General features: G+C 44.2%; 1 protein-coding gene across 4 annotated transcripts in view; it reads left to right on the top strand.

Moving 5' to 3' along the window:
* The first annotated feature begins 583 nt into the window (after window positions 1-583).
* Window positions 584-15,267, top strand: part of MAPK4 (mitogen-activated protein kinase 4) — a 180,283-nt gene continuing 165,599 nt past the window's right edge. For 2 of the 4 annotated variants that reach the window (XM_082355420.1, XM_082355422.1), the window contains exon 1: window positions 1,077-1,252. The gene's annotated coding sequence lies outside the window, so the exon portion shown is untranslated. Of the gene's footprint in view, window positions 716-931; window positions 994-1,076; window positions 1,253-15,267 lie in introns of those variants that run through there. The other 2 variants (XM_082355421.1, XM_082355423.1) reach the window with 2 other exon arrangements.

Below are 15,267 nucleotides of genomic sequence, written 5' to 3'. Positions count from 1 at the left end.
AGTTATTCAGTGACTATTACAAACCTGGAATTGTATGAGGCCCTGGAAGTAGAGGTGGGTGTGAAGCAGAAATAACCAGAGTACATAGCAGACCCTACGAAGTGTCAAAGTGGAGTTCTCGCACTGAATGCTTTGGGAGTTGGGAGAAGGGAGGGCTCATGGGCAGCTAAAGCCACTAGTGACCTCATTATACAATATTTAGGTTATATTTTTCTCTGCCTAGAAAATCGGCTCTCAACCATTCCACTGCGGTGCACGCATTAAGTGACGCCCCTAATCGGTGTGGACGACTTTGGATTTGCCAGAAGGCATCACCTAAACACTAATTATTACCAGTGAGTGTTATGGGTCTAGTGGCTTCTGCTTTCCTTTTCTCTGGCTTCCTAAGTGTTGCTTCCCTTCTGTTAGTTTTATCTCGGCCGTGCAAATGAGCACAGATTCACACCCCGGGCGCCAGGCTCTGCACCCGTGCACGTGCGCTCTGCGCCCCCTCGACCTTCGGCAGTTCCCCCCTCCCGCGCCACCCGGTCCCCGCCGGCCACTTCTCCTCCCTGGCGTCCGCGCCTCCGGCCGCTGCAGCAGAGCGGGGCGGACCCGGCAGAGGCCGGGGTTTCGGCCGGGGCGCAGGAGCACTCCGCTTCCCGCCGCCCCATCCCTCCCGGGCAGAGCCTGAAGGGTCCCCTCCCGTGGGCAGGAGTGAGGACGAGCTTCAAAGGTGAGGGAGGACTCTGGGAGCCTGCGCCCAGGCTGGAAGGCCAGGCTACCCCGGGACCTGGGCTAGACTCAGAAAACGCGGGCGCCCGGCACCCCAGGTGAGGTTGCCTCCGAGGGGGCTGGGACGGAGAAGGCCCGTCTACACTGCACGCGCTCGGCTCCGGAAGAGCGCGGCCGAGCGGCCCCGGGGCTGCAGGAGAAGGAAGCGGGGCGCGCGGGGGAGGCAGCCCCACCCCTGCCGCCAAAGGCCGGGCTCCCCCGCGCCCGCCGCCGCAGCAGGTGGGGGCCCGGCGGGCCGGGGGCGGGGCCCGGCTCGGGGCGGAGCCTCAGCGGCGAGCACTGGGCGGTGCGGGCGCGGGTTGGGGCCGGAGCCGCAGCCGGAGCCGGAGCAGGAGCCGCGAGCCGGGCTGTCCCGGCGGCCGCCGGAGCTTGCAGCGCGCCGGGGCTGGGACCGGCCGAGCCGAGCGCGCCGGCGCCGCGACCGCAGACAAAGGCGCCGCTCGCTCCCGGGCCGCCGCGCTCTCGGGCTCTGCTTTGGGTAAGTGGCTCCCCCTTTGCTTTCTTTCTTCTCCCGGCTGCCTGCTCCTCTCGGAGTTCCACGGGCTCCGGAGAAGCTGGAGAGAAAGGAAGAAATGATACTTCCCCTCTCTCTCTGCAGCCCCATTTCACCTTAAAAAAAAAAAAAAATCCTAAACAAAACCCCCAGCAAATTTCACACTAGCGAGTTTCCGAGCGGTGGGACGTCTCCCGTGGGATCGACTCGGCCGCCCTCTGTGACCCCTTGCTCCGCCGACTGCGCGCGCCTGTGTAGACCCTGGATCGGCGATTTGGATGTGAATGTTACCGCTGGGCTCCCCCGGGGCGGGAGGTGTAGGGGAAGAGGCTACAGGGACCGGACGCCGCGAGGGGACCCCATCCCCAAGGACAGTTTGGTGCGTTTTGGGGAGCCGAGGGGCTGTTCGCACTGCCAGTTCAGATTCGGATCTCGGTGATGGGGTCTGCCCCAGTCCTCTAGCATCCTCCCCTCCAGCCTCCTTCCCGTCTTTTTCAAGGGTTAATATAGCGCCCCCTACGCCCCACCCCACCGAGGCTCACACTCTGCCCCTTCGCGGCCCCAGGGAGGAGGCTCGGGGAGCCCGAGAGAGCGGGGAGGGAGGGAGCTCCGCCGCTTTTCCCGCTGGGTAACCTCAAACCCGAATCTGCGGGGAGAGCGGGCGGCTACGGGCGGAGAATCGGGTTTGACATCACAGCGCGGTCCCGGGCGGGCTCCCCCAGCCTCTTCCCCGGCTGCTCTCCATCAGAAAAGCAATCGGAAGCCCGGCTGGCTTTTTTGCTTTTGTTCTGCCCGTAACTCTCCGGAATCCGGGGAGAAGCCGGGGCGGGCGGATTCCCCGGGAAGGGGACCCTGGCGGAAGCTCCAGGTGCAACCCCAAAGTGACAATTGGAGGCGGCGGCTGTTTCCCGCCCCTGGGTGGGGAAGATATTCCGATCGCTAATCAATGCTCGGGATCTGGCAGCGGGTCCGCTGCTTGCTAAAGAGCGGGGTGTCCGCCGCGGCCGCGCGCCGTCACGCGCCTCTCCAGCACTCTCGAAAACGCTACCTCGAGACGCGCATTTCCATTCATGGATCTGTGCCTGGGACTTGATTAATGTCACCTCTGCCCAGGTTCTCTAAGGAGTGAGTGTCTGCTTCTATTCAATTTAATAGCCATTTATAGGGGCCTACTATGTGCAAGGCAGCAACCCTACGATTATCTTAATTTAAAAGATATTTATGGAGCACCTACCCTGTGCAAAACAGATGTGTTACAAACTTTTCAGTTTAGAGGATTTTTATTGAGTACTTACAGTGTTCAAGGTACCTGTGCTCTGACCTTATTTTAATAGATATTTACTGAGCATCTACTGAGTACAAGCTGGGTTTTTTTCCCCGCTTTTTTTCTGAAGGTTTGCCCAGTGTATCTTTTGAGAGAGGGGATATGGAGGCAAGGAAGCCAGAATATGTCTTCGAACCCTTCAATTCCTTTAGTAACCTGCATTTTAACCTTTCCAGACAGCTTGTTGTGTGGTTTAGGAAGTGCTGGTCTTCTACACTACAGCTTGAGGGTTTCTCACAGGGGAGCAGGGCAGAATAATGAAAAGGCTACTCTGGGACCTCTTTCCAATTCAGTTTCCTCACATTGAAAAAAAAAAAAAGGGAAGCAGTTTCTTTGTGCAAAGCACCATGCTAGTTATTGCAGGGAATCAAAGGTTAATGAGGCAAAGCCTTGACACTCAAAGGGTGGAGAGTCTGTGGTAGGGACAGAAAGACAGACAAAAGACAATCAATTAAACCAGGAGGGCGGGGGGTTGGGGACATGAAGATAGGGCCCGCATGGACCTGCCAGCCGCTAGCTCCAAACTGGTGACTGGGTTGAGAGTGGCTTTAAAATCCCATCATTGTGGTGTCTGGGGACCTACAGGCAAAATCAAATGGTCTGAGGGTCCTACCTACTAAGAGATTAGATGACTCTATTACTCTGATACTCCTGGGATCCTGAGACATGCTGGAATATCCAGATTGGCAAGAAAACCATGGGTCCTCAGCCTCTTGACAAATAGTTGTTATATATAGGCTGTTATCAAGGAAATGTAGTCTAGTTGGTAGGATTGTAGTCTAGTAGGAGTTCTTCAGATAAACCCGTAAACTGACTGCTTGGGCAGCATACATGAAAAGCCAGGAGCAAATTCCTCCCAGAATTGAATGTCGAAAACAAAATTCTGTCCTCATGGAATTGTGCCTTTCCTTTCATCAGACGGCGAGAACTTGCTCTATGTCTAGTATGGTTATCTTTTTAACTTGGCCTCCATCAATTCCTAGTAAGTGCTTTATCCTAGCTTCTTGGTACAACGATCTTTTTCTTCCCAATTTATTTCTGATCTCCCTTAAATTTTTTTTTTCTTTTAAATTCTGCACTGTGTTATTTTTTTTGTTACGAACCTGAAAGCTCCCCTCAAGTCTTTTCTGGAAGTAGCCCCATTATGAAAGATACCTAGGAAATATGGTAAGCACTAGATGAATGACTTGGAGGCCCTGTACGTATAAGAAGAGGGAGGAAAAAAAGGCCAAAATCAGGAATGTACAGAGAAAACATAAAGTGGCCTTGCAAGATGGAACAGGATTCAGATAGGAAAAGAAGACGAACAAAGACCTCCCTCCCAAATTGAGGGAAAGGTTGTAAGAGAAAGTGTGATGGAAAACAAACCATCTTTAGAACACTTTAGGAATTTGATAGCTATTCATCTGGAAGAGTTTCCATTCATTCAACAAAGAAGCACTGCCCGAGCATTTAACTCTGTGTCCACGACTTTGCTAGGTGTCAGGTAGGGGCTTCACCCAGCACAGTCTGGGGTTCACTGTGATTCCCACAGCTGGTGAGGACCCTTGTCTCCTGTTCCAGCTGCAGGGATAGCACCGCATCCCTACCATTCTTTGAAACGTTCCTAGAGTTTTTTCACCTGAGCTGAACTGTATTGTAATCTTCTTCAAGGCCAAGAATGTGACTTTGGTTTTTTTCCCTGCATCCTTCCCTGCCTACAGGATCCTACATAGTCTGTAGAGTAGGTGACGTTTATTCCAGAGCCCTGGATTGCCCATTCCTTCCCCCTTTCCCTACCTCGTCAGGGCCTGGCCTCTCTTCCTCTCCACCACTTTCAACTGCCCAAAGCCTTTCACTGTATAAAAACGAGGGGCAAAACCAATCTGTCATCAGTCACTTTCTATTGAATATGAATGTAGGTCACTGTTCTCTCTTCCAGGGGTCCTTGCACTTTAAGCCTCATTATGGAAGGGAAGGCTTTGTCCACCATGAGAAGATTTCAAGCATAGACAAGTGGGTATTGGAGGTACCTGGGTAGGCGAAGCGCCTTTCTTGGTGCTCCTGAAATTATGCTAGCACCTCCTCACGTTAGGCCCTCTTGACAAGGGTCTCTGCAGTGCCACAATCCATAAAAGTCTGGAGCCTTCATTGCTTCTTACCGTAGCATGGTGGTTGAGGTCAGAGAGCAGCTCTGCCTGAGCTCCCTGTCAACCTGGCCTTCACTCGCTCTGTTCTTTAAACATTAATCATTTTCTAGACGGAATCCTTGCTTTCTTCCCTACAGGTGCCATTATTTTAAGGCTGGGATTCTCAACCTGGGGCACTCTTGGTGTTGTGGGCTGGATAATTCTTCGTCGTGGGGAGCTGACCTGTGCATTGTAGAATGTTTAGCAGCAGCCCTGGCCTCTACCCACTAGATGCCAGTAGCACCCCACACCCCCTCCCCAAGTTGTGACAATGAGAAGTGCCCCAGTTATTGCCAGATGTCCGCTGGGGAGCAGAGTCACCCCTGATTGTGAACAGCTGTTCTGAGGGGTTCTGGTTGCTCTGTATCGTGCTGTGTAACCATTCCCACTTTTCTGGGAGAGGGCTTCTCTGATGTAACTTGGTTGGCAAGACAGGTGACTTGGTAAGTGTGTACTATACATTGTGGAATTTCCGTATGAATAATTTCATAAATCAGAATAAACATCCTTTGTCAGGACACATATCCTAATCTGGTCATCACAATAAGTCAATCTTTGGAGGCAAAACAACAATCACCACCACAAACCCCCCCCCAAAAAAAAACAAACCTCTCAAATTCATCCCCTAGCATGTGTTTGATTTATATACTAGGAATGCAGGTAGTAGGACCACCATTGGCAACCAGGATTACCCACAGGGTCATGCCCAGCCCACTGGGCAGCAGTGGGGGAGGGAAGTAGGCCAGGATCCGGTTCTGAGGAGTCCTCTTTAAGAAAAAGACAAAATAACCAGGTGAACGTGTGGATGCTAGAGCCCCTCCCCAGCGTTGGGAGGGGTTCTGAGGTTTCAGTTTCACTTGCTTCAGGTGAAGCTGCCTCTGGGCATCGTTTTGAGGAGTGACAGCACAGCTGTGGCTGCAGGAATGGGAAAGTGGAGGCTTTCTTCTACCCATGACTGGCAAGAGCTGAGAGAAGCTTCTCAAAGACTTGACTTCAGTAGAGCGCAGGGATCAAAATAGAATCGTTAAATACAGGGTAGCTGGTACTTCTGTTAATATCTGCCTTCAGAAGTAGAACTTTCATAGCGCCAGCATCATCACCTTCTTCGCAGGATGGAACGAGGGGCATGGTTAGTTCAAGTTTAGCAGCAGGATCCTTGAGTTCTTCTAGTGGATGGAAGTAACTTAATGAACCTTGTAAGAGTGATGTTGGCCTAGTGCCCAAGTTATTGCTTCCAAAAGCGAGTGAAACTCTTTTTCAAGTCACTGTAATGGTATTGGAAAAGTTTACAGATTTCACTGATTCAAACTTCTATTTTGGAATACCCAAGCGTGGGGTGAGACTTTTCCTTTCATTGAAACAGGCCAGATAGGAAATACCTTTTGCGGGCAGGGTGGGCAACTAACTCAAGTACTCAAAAACCTAAAATAATGAAACAACCAAACAAAAGGCCTCTATATTTCAGACTTTTCATTCATTCACAATCTTTTTCCTTAGTCTAAATGGACCTATTTTCAAGGAGGAAGAGAAGGTGCTATGATTAGTATCTAAATGTGCCTGCTGTGCGTGAAACTGATCGGCCAATATGCCATTGTCTAGATTTAACAAAAATAAAGACTCTCTATTGGAAAATTTGCTGTAGGAGGGATTCTTTAAAAAATTAGTAGTTTTCCATTTGTCTTTAGAGTGATTTGATTTTTATAAAACTTTTCAAGAGTCAAGATCAATTTGGAGATTTGGGATCAAATCTACATGTCATCACAGAGCTTAGACCTGCAAGGGATCTTGGGAATCAGTGACCAGCTCTCCTTGCCCCATTGTGTAAATGGGGAAACTGAGGCTGAGAGAAGTTAGGTGGTTTGCACAGAGGTCAGTGCTGAGGCTGGGCTCGGAGTCCGGAGTTTGTCCTGTTCCCTTTGATACTCATGCCACCGGGGTACCTTTCCATCTTTCCAGGTGAATATTGGTGGAGGAAGAGCCAGAAGGAAAAAGAATTTGATAACTTGTCTCCTTTCCAGGTCATCTAATCCTGATAGAACTAATCATTGATTCAGACTGATTACATCTATGCCCAAGGTGTGTGTGCATACAGGTAGCACTGAGGGAAAACTGGGACAGTTAGATTAGTGGCATGAGATTATTTTATAAAACTTTCTATGTACAGCACAGTGACTATAGTTACCAATACTGTATTGTATATTTGAAAGTTGCTAAGAGAGTAGATCTTAAAAGTTCTCATCACAAGAAGAAAATTGTAACTATGTATGGCGATGACTTACTGTGGTGATCATTTTGCGATATACATACAAATATAGAATCATTGTTTTTTACCTGAAACTAATATAATGTAATATGTCAGTTATATCTCAATAAAAATTTTGAAAAAATTATTTTAACTTCCTTTAATGTTCTTTTATATTGTTTTTACAGTAAATAGTTAGAATGAAACATTTATTTCCCTATTTGGGAAAGTAATACAGATTCATTATGGAAAATAGCAAGATGAATGAAAATAATCATTCTACCTGTGACTGATCTGATCATATTGTGCTATGTTTATTTTTAGTGTTTTTGTCTCAGCTCATTTTAAAACACAATTCAGATCATACTGTACATATAATTTTAACTTTTTATCTTGCTTTTTTCAGCTAATATTATAACAAACAATTTCCATGTTATTACAAACTCTTTGTAAACATAATTTTTAATGACTACATAATTCAGTACTTTGGAAGCCTGTTAACTTATCACAATATTTTGTTACTAGTGGACATTATTTGCTCCCAATTTCTGACTACTGTGTCATTGCAGTGCGTAGTTTTGTGCCTATACTCTTCTACAATTCGGATTGTTTTCTTAGTAAACATTCCCAGATAGTGAAATTACTCTACCAAGTGTGGAAAGCACCATGTTAATAAATCGCTTTCTAGAACTGGAAATGATTTCACCACATCATTGACAACATAGGGTCTTTTATTTTTTTAATTATTTATTTAAGATAGAAAATATGTCATGGTTGTTTTCATTTTGGTTACCAACATGGCTAAACATTTCTCTGTAGGATTGTTACCCTGTTTGTATTTTTTGTTAATTATCTATTTACCCTCCCTCCCCCACATGGATATTTTATGAAGAGTTCCATCTAACCCTACTGTTCCACAATTCCAATACTTCAAGGTCTGTGTTTCAGGCTGAGCTCTTTTTGTCGCAGTGATGGAGCTGCCTGTTCCGTTCCTGAAGCGAGCTCGGGTGGACGGGGAGCTCCATCCCCTTGGTACCAGGCAGCATACAGTGAGTACTTATTCAGTGCTTCCCAGGCATTAATTCTCAATCCTTACCTTGTGAAGTGGGTACTGTTTTACTATATGAGGAGAGTGAAGCACAGAAAGGTAAAATAACCATAGTCACATATACTTTTAAAAGGGTTCTGATCACCAGTTCCAGTGTATGTGGGGTTTTCCCCACACATCTGAGCAATTCTCTGTGACACCTGCTGGGTGTCCTACGATTCAACCCAATTCTGACACTCTGTACCTGAGATAGAGTCAGATCCCACAGGTTAAGGGCTCAGAACCACAAGGCTGTCCTCCAGCTCCAGTCGCAAGCTGGGTTGTCACCTGTGCTTCTGTCCAACTGGCTATAAATCATGACTCCCTCCTTGAGTTCAATTAATTTGCTGGAGTGGTCACAGACTCAGGAAAACCCATTTACTCACTAGATTGCTGGTTTATGACAAAGGATATTAAAGGATACAAATCGATAGTCAGATGTAGAGATACCCAGGGCGAGGACCTGAACAAAGGAGGTTCTGTCCTCGTGGAGTTTGGGGCCCAGCACGGTGGCATGTGGAAGCGTTCTTTTTCTCCAACCTGGAAGCTCTCTGAACTCCTTCTTTTGGATTTTTATGGAGGCTTCATTACAAAGGCATGATTGATCAAATCATTGGCCATTGGCAATTGATTCAACCTCCAACTCCTTGCCCCAACCTGGAAATCAGGGGGTGGGACTGAAAAAGTTCCATCCCTCTTTCCATGGTTGGTTCCCCTGGCAACCAACCCCCATCCCTATGTACTTTCCAAAAGCCACTTCATTAATATAAACCCAGGTGTGGTGGAGTGGGGCTTGTTATGGATACCAAGACACCCATTTCACCTTTTCGGCTCTAGAGCAATTTCAGGAACTGAGGACGAGAGACCAAATATTATAACAAAAGATATTGCCATTGCACTTATCGCTTAGGAAATTCCAAGGGTTTTGGGAGCTGTGATGTGAAGACCATATATATGAGAAACATATTTTGTTCATCTGAATGGCCAAATACATATTTCTTATAAATCACAATATTGCAACTTTTAACCACTGTCGTACTACCTCTGGATCTTTGCTAAAGTGACCTGCCTCAGTTGTGTAGTTGGTCTTCGAGGGAGCTGGGCTTAGGAAAATTAGCAACTTCCTTTGAACTCTATTGCCTGTTACTGGGAGAACTTTGGGGTATAAGGTAATTTTGCTACCTTAAACTTATTGCTAACTTTTATATCTCTTAGCCTCTCTTCTGTTTTTCCATCCTTTTTATATCTCCTAGCTACATCTGGTCGTTTTTCTGACCTATCTTCTAAGTCCCACCATGTCTCTTCAACTGTATGTAATCTGCAGTTAAATCCATCTGTTTCTTTCTTAATTTCAGTTACTGAATTTCAGTTCTAGAATTTTTAGCTCTTTTTCAAATCTTTAATGTTACTTTATATAGTCCTGGTTCCTTGTTCTGAAATTTTTAAGCCCAACTTCTATCTCCATAAGCATAGCAACTATAGTTGTCTTACATTCTGTGTCTGATAATTTTTCCATCTCGGATGTGTCTGTTTCTTCTGTTTGTTGTTTGTCCAGATTCTCATGTTGGTTCATATTTATGTCATCATATGTCCTCGTGTGCCTTGTTGTCTTTGAATGTGTGTTAGATATTGTTTTGAAAAAAAATTTGTATAAATGCCATGTCTCATCAGTTAAGAAATACATTTTTTCACATTTTAATCTCTGAAGTTCAGATATGGTTTACAATTGATCGAGACGTACACTTATAGTTGGTAGCATTTTTCTCTTTTAATTGGCTTGTACCTAAAAAAAAATAGTGCATAATACAATTAGCAATACTGAAGGTTGATGAAATGAAATAATTTGAGGCTTTGAAGGATGATAAATATGACAAGAGTTCTAGAGAGCCTCTTAAATAGCCTCTGCGGGCCTTTTGGATACCAGCAATCCCAGATCAATTTGAGCACTTGAGATTTTCTAGCCCATCCAGATGACAGGAAGCCAGACTAGTTTATTTTTTGTTTTCTCTTACTAAAAACAGGGCCTAGCTCTTTGAGGTCCCAACCACAGGTGTGAAGTGGCTTACCAGGCTTTAACCTTAGGGATGCCTTGGGTCCCTGACCCCGTCAGGCTGTGCAAAGTGCTACTCAGCTTCCCAACTTTCTCCTCCTGGTTGACAGATTCCCCCCAACTGGGTAAGCGTGGCTCCTAAGACCTAGGGCCACATCTAGGGATCTTCTCCCAGATCTTAAGCCTGAATCCCCCTCCCTCATAAGCTCTTTGGTGCTTTTAGGAAGAAGTTTTAAAAATATTTCATCTGGGTTTCTTTGTTGTGTTTGCTGGGAAAGTTGGTTCTAATTATGCAATTTATCACTGCCGGAAGGAGGCAGTAGTGAATCTGATCTATCTTAGAGCCCGACAGAAGAGCGTGAAATACCAGCAGCTCTTTGCCAGCTCATGACTAGAGAACTTTCTCCCTCCACTCCTCATATGTCATCCGGGTTGCAGCCGGAAAGTGGAAGTTGGGATGAATACATTTCTACAAACTGGACACAGCTAAATATAGATATATTTCCCTATATAAAAGAGACTAATTCCTCAGGTTTTTCCTAATAAGGCGGGTGACGTAGCAGAGAGAGCAGTTGCAGGAGTGGTATCTGGAGCCCCATCCATCATCCGTCTCCATCTGGTCTCTTCCTTCTCATCTGTGCTGTCCTGCAGAAAGATGGGGATTTAGGACCAAGGAACCTGATGAGGGAGCAAGGTGCTCTTTATTCCAGCAACCGTTGAGAAGTAAAGAAAAGTAGACCATATTTTAGCTAGGTAAGATTTCTTCCATTCATTGTGGGCCCCCGAAATTTCCACTGGGAGAGCTGAATTTCTCACCCATGGCCGAGGCTATTCCTTGTGGAGACTAAACTATTGTGTCCACAAGCCTCAGGGTGGCCTTTCCAGGGGACTCTTCTTAAATCTTATTTTTCAAAAGAAGATTCCTTTCTGGCTTTTCAAAGACATATGATTACCTATGTGTTCTCAAAATCAGCAGCCAAATGTATTTTCCCCCTACCTTGTTCCAACTCTCATAGATGTTTTCCCACCAGCTTTCATGAAGCCAGAGAAATTTACAATGAGAAAAAGGTTGAGTGTTGAGTTTGAAAAGGTTGGGCAAAGGGGCACAGAATGGCGGGAAGCCCTCCCTCCCACCTTACCAGAGCCTCCATTGGATTTTTTTTTTGGTGGGGGGGGCCCTTATTTTTATTTGGGGCTCTTATTTTTATTTTCTCCCTGGAAACCTCAGAGCTGTCCTCTCAGAAAATTGCTATCTGCCCAGGGAACTGCAGATCCACTATCACCCTTCAGGAGTGTAGCCACTGGGTAAAGTGAAGGAAGGTATGGTAGCAAGGATCTCTCTCTCTAGAAAGGGCTTGTTTGGGAGGGATATCCCCACCAACTTTTTGGAGACCACCTCATACCTTTTATGTATTCCATGATGATTTATCCATCTTATTTTTATTTTTATTTAATTTTACGATATTTCACACATAGGAAAGACTACATATAACTTAGTCCATCTATTGCTAGAAATGGAAATCCTCCAATTAGGTTTTAATAATTGTCCTTAAAGGAACAAATCTGTCATTCCACTCCCAGGTGATTCTAGTTTGTGACTGATACCTTTGGAAGAAATGATTAATGACTTAATTTTGAAGAAGCAAATTTTCTATTCTCCCAGAAAATGTACCTTTCCATGATTATTTTTGGAGGCAGAATTACTAGAAAGCCCCACCAGCCATAAGAATTTATGAACCATGATGTCTGAAAACTCTTCAGCCTGAAAGGAAGTAAATTAATTCCTCCAGTGTGATTCACTTTAGGTACAAGCCAAATTCCTCAATTTATCCATAAGTTAGGCTCTTAAGCTGATTTTTCTAAAGAGGCATAATTATTTTGACATCAAGGCCATTTTCTATATTTCTATCATCAAATTTTCCATTGATTTGAATTTGAGGTTTTTCCCAGCCATTGTGAGACCATTTTGTCTGCTAATAAGAGATAATATGCTGTGATTTCACTAACATGTGTGAGAACCACAGGGAGTTCAGACAAGGTTAGCTGAGCAATTTCTGTACTTGTCATAGAGACCAGGGCATTGCATTCAGGATGTGGTGGCAATGGCACTTTTCACCAAATAGTCAGAACTTTTTAGAAGACTCGCAACTGTAAAGTATGGTAGCTCTTTCAACAGAAATAAAAGGGAGAGAGAAATTCAGAAATCTGAAATGATTTTATTTGTAGGAGGAGGATAAGGAAGGTGATTGCAGTAAACCACTTAGAAGAGGAGGTGAGAACTATATAACAATGGAGTAACCACAGTGACTCTTTGAACTTTCCAGATCCGAGGAGAGACAATGAAAAATGTCTTGATCAATTACTATAACAACCCACCCATCTGCTGTGTAATAAAGCCAGTGAAATATGGGCCATCAAAATGACAGGGAGAACTTTAGGATATACAGAGTAAGGAGAGAGACAGTTTTTTTTACATTGTGAGTGAGAATACGTCTGGTAAATAGTTCTGGGCATGTCGTGACCTGAATAACTGTCATTTTCCTATACTTTACCATTTTCTTGAGCTGAATGGAGACTAAAGACAAATAAAAGGCTTAGGTCCTTATTAATTTTGTTAGGTCTCCAGATGAAGGATGATAGGGAATATGAGTCCAATAGGAAAATGCTCTTAGTTTATGAAAGTATTTTAGTTACAAACTTGATGTCTCATTTCTAAATTTTTGTGCATGCTTTCATTCTTCAAGAGTTATTCAGTGAGTTTGTTAATCCTGTAAACCCCTTTTTTATGAGCAGTCTTTGAAAGTGAACCTGAAATACATTTATGGAACAAGAGGAGGTAAAAAAAATCCTTTGACTTTTCTCTTCAATTTATTCAGAAGCAGATCCCCAGAACCAAAGATTTATCTATAGATTTATCTATATTTAACAGCTGACTTTTCTTTTTATTTCACCAACAAACAATACAGTGTTTTTGCTTTGCACTCCTGAATTGAGGATTTGGCTTCCATAATGTATTAAATAATTTAACCTTCTTGTCTTCTGTTCCACCTTTCCTATTGGTAAGAAATAATAAGAACATTATTATTTAATTATCACCACTAGAAGCAACGTCAGATTTCAGTAATCTAAAACTATATTGCCTTAAACTGAGATTATTTGAAATAAGATCTTTCCTCTTCAGTAATGGATACCTAGAAAAGGAGGGGTATAGCTGTAGACACTGGGGGTAGATACAGGAACATATACACATACAGTTGTGATTATGGGGTAACCATAAGCTTTGTTTCTGGAAGGACACATAAGACATTGTGAGTGGTGGTAAAGTAAGAAGTAACTGGTTACTGAGACGAGGGAAAGGATTTTTTATTTTATACCTTTCCATACTATTTCATTTTTAAAATAAGCACATATTTTTATTTAATAAGTAAATAAGGGGAAAAATTAAGTTCAGAACTAGAAGCCAAGTTCAGTGTTCCTTGAACCCTGATAGAATGAACTTTACCATTTATTTTGGACATTAAAAAAAATACTCCAAGCTGCCTCCTCACTGGTTTCATGCTGTAGCATCTATCATTCTGTCTTAAATCATGGTTAGATGTATAACTGTTTTCCTCATTAATTTTTATCACCATAGGCTGTCTCTCTTCTTTCTGTAGCCTTACTGTGTCTAGTCCATTATGGTGCATATATTAGTTCCTTAATCTTTGTTTTATGGAATTGGATACTCAAGGTACTTTCTCCCAAATAATCATTTCTAGGAAAACAAAGTAATAAACATAGCCATTTCCACAAGACTAATATCATTGTCCTCAAGAGGATTCAAACCACATAATGTCTGAGCTGGAAGAAAACCATCTTTGCGTGTATTTATTCTCTTGTTTTAGAAATGAGGAGGCTGAAGATCAAATCACTTGCTCAAGATCACACGGGGAATGAGAGGTGACTTGATACTCAGAGCCCAGATCTCTTCCAGCCCAGCCCTCCTCCTGCTGCAACAATCATTAGAGACAATCATTCTGTTGGTCAGCAGGCATTTAGATGAATGGTCAATGCTGGCAAAAGATAGGTCACACTCAATTAAAACAGCAACTGTGAAGAGGTAACTTCAAAAAGAAGAGGAGGTATTGAGCTGATTTTTTTCCAAGTTTTAATGAACGATTTTGCAGATTTACCTCCTTTTAAAGCAAATTTGCTATATAAACGTCAGCATTTCCACAAAATGATTGACAGTAGGAATCTTTTAGATGACAAGTATCCTAACTATGAGCGTCCGATAGAGTCAAATCGCCCTCACTTGTTGGGCAAATCTAGGTGCAGAGTATCAAAGCTGTGAAATGAGGAATTAATAGTGTTTTCTATCTTACCTGTTGGCTTTTTAAAATGGGAGCCATGTCTGGCCTGGTGAATAAGCCACCTGTCAGCAAGGAGCGATGAGCCCTCCAATTCCTAAATTCACCCCTGGGCACCTGAGCACTCAAAAGCCATTCCCAGTTTTCCAACATGCTGAGAAGGGAGCTGGAAAGACTTTTTTTTTGTCTGACACTACGCAAAGGAGAAACAGAAGGAGAAATTCCAAAGAGGGAGACAGTACCAAAAGTGTAAGGACTGGGGGAGCCCTGAGCATCGGATTCACTAATGAGGAGGCAGAATGCCATTTTTCTGAAATATGTTCTTTTTGTGCCACTTCCTATTGGATTCATACCATCCTAGAAGGCACTAGCTCCAATAGGCATAGCTGTAAAAGGCACATCTTTTAAAAATTTAATTCAGTTCAACAAATATTTAAGGTAGGTGCTGTAGGAGAGTTACAGTAAAAATAGCAGAAGCCCGGCCCAGTTCTTCTGGAGCTTGGAGTCTGTGCTGCGCTTTCCAAACTTGTCTGCATGTTGGAATCATCTAGGGACCTTCAAAAAACACTGCTGTCTGTGTCCAGGCCACCATCCCTGAGCGAGCTTGTGATCCAGTTGGTTTGGGATGTGGCCTGAGGTTTGGAATAGTTTAAAAGATAATTCTAAAGTGCAGACAAATTTGGGAACCAATGGTCTATGGAGTGGTTCTCAACCTTGACTGTATTAGAATCACCTAGACTGTATATGTATGTGTGCAAGTATGTGTATATATGTGCATAT

The sequence above is a fragment of the Balaenoptera borealis genome (genome assembly GCF_965194805.1).
Source record: "Balaenoptera borealis genome assembly, chromosome: 14".
NCBI lineage: Eukaryota > Metazoa > Chordata > Mammalia > Artiodactyla > Balaenopteridae > Balaenoptera > Balaenoptera borealis.
This window is presented reverse-complemented; position numbering and strand designations above follow the sequence as displayed.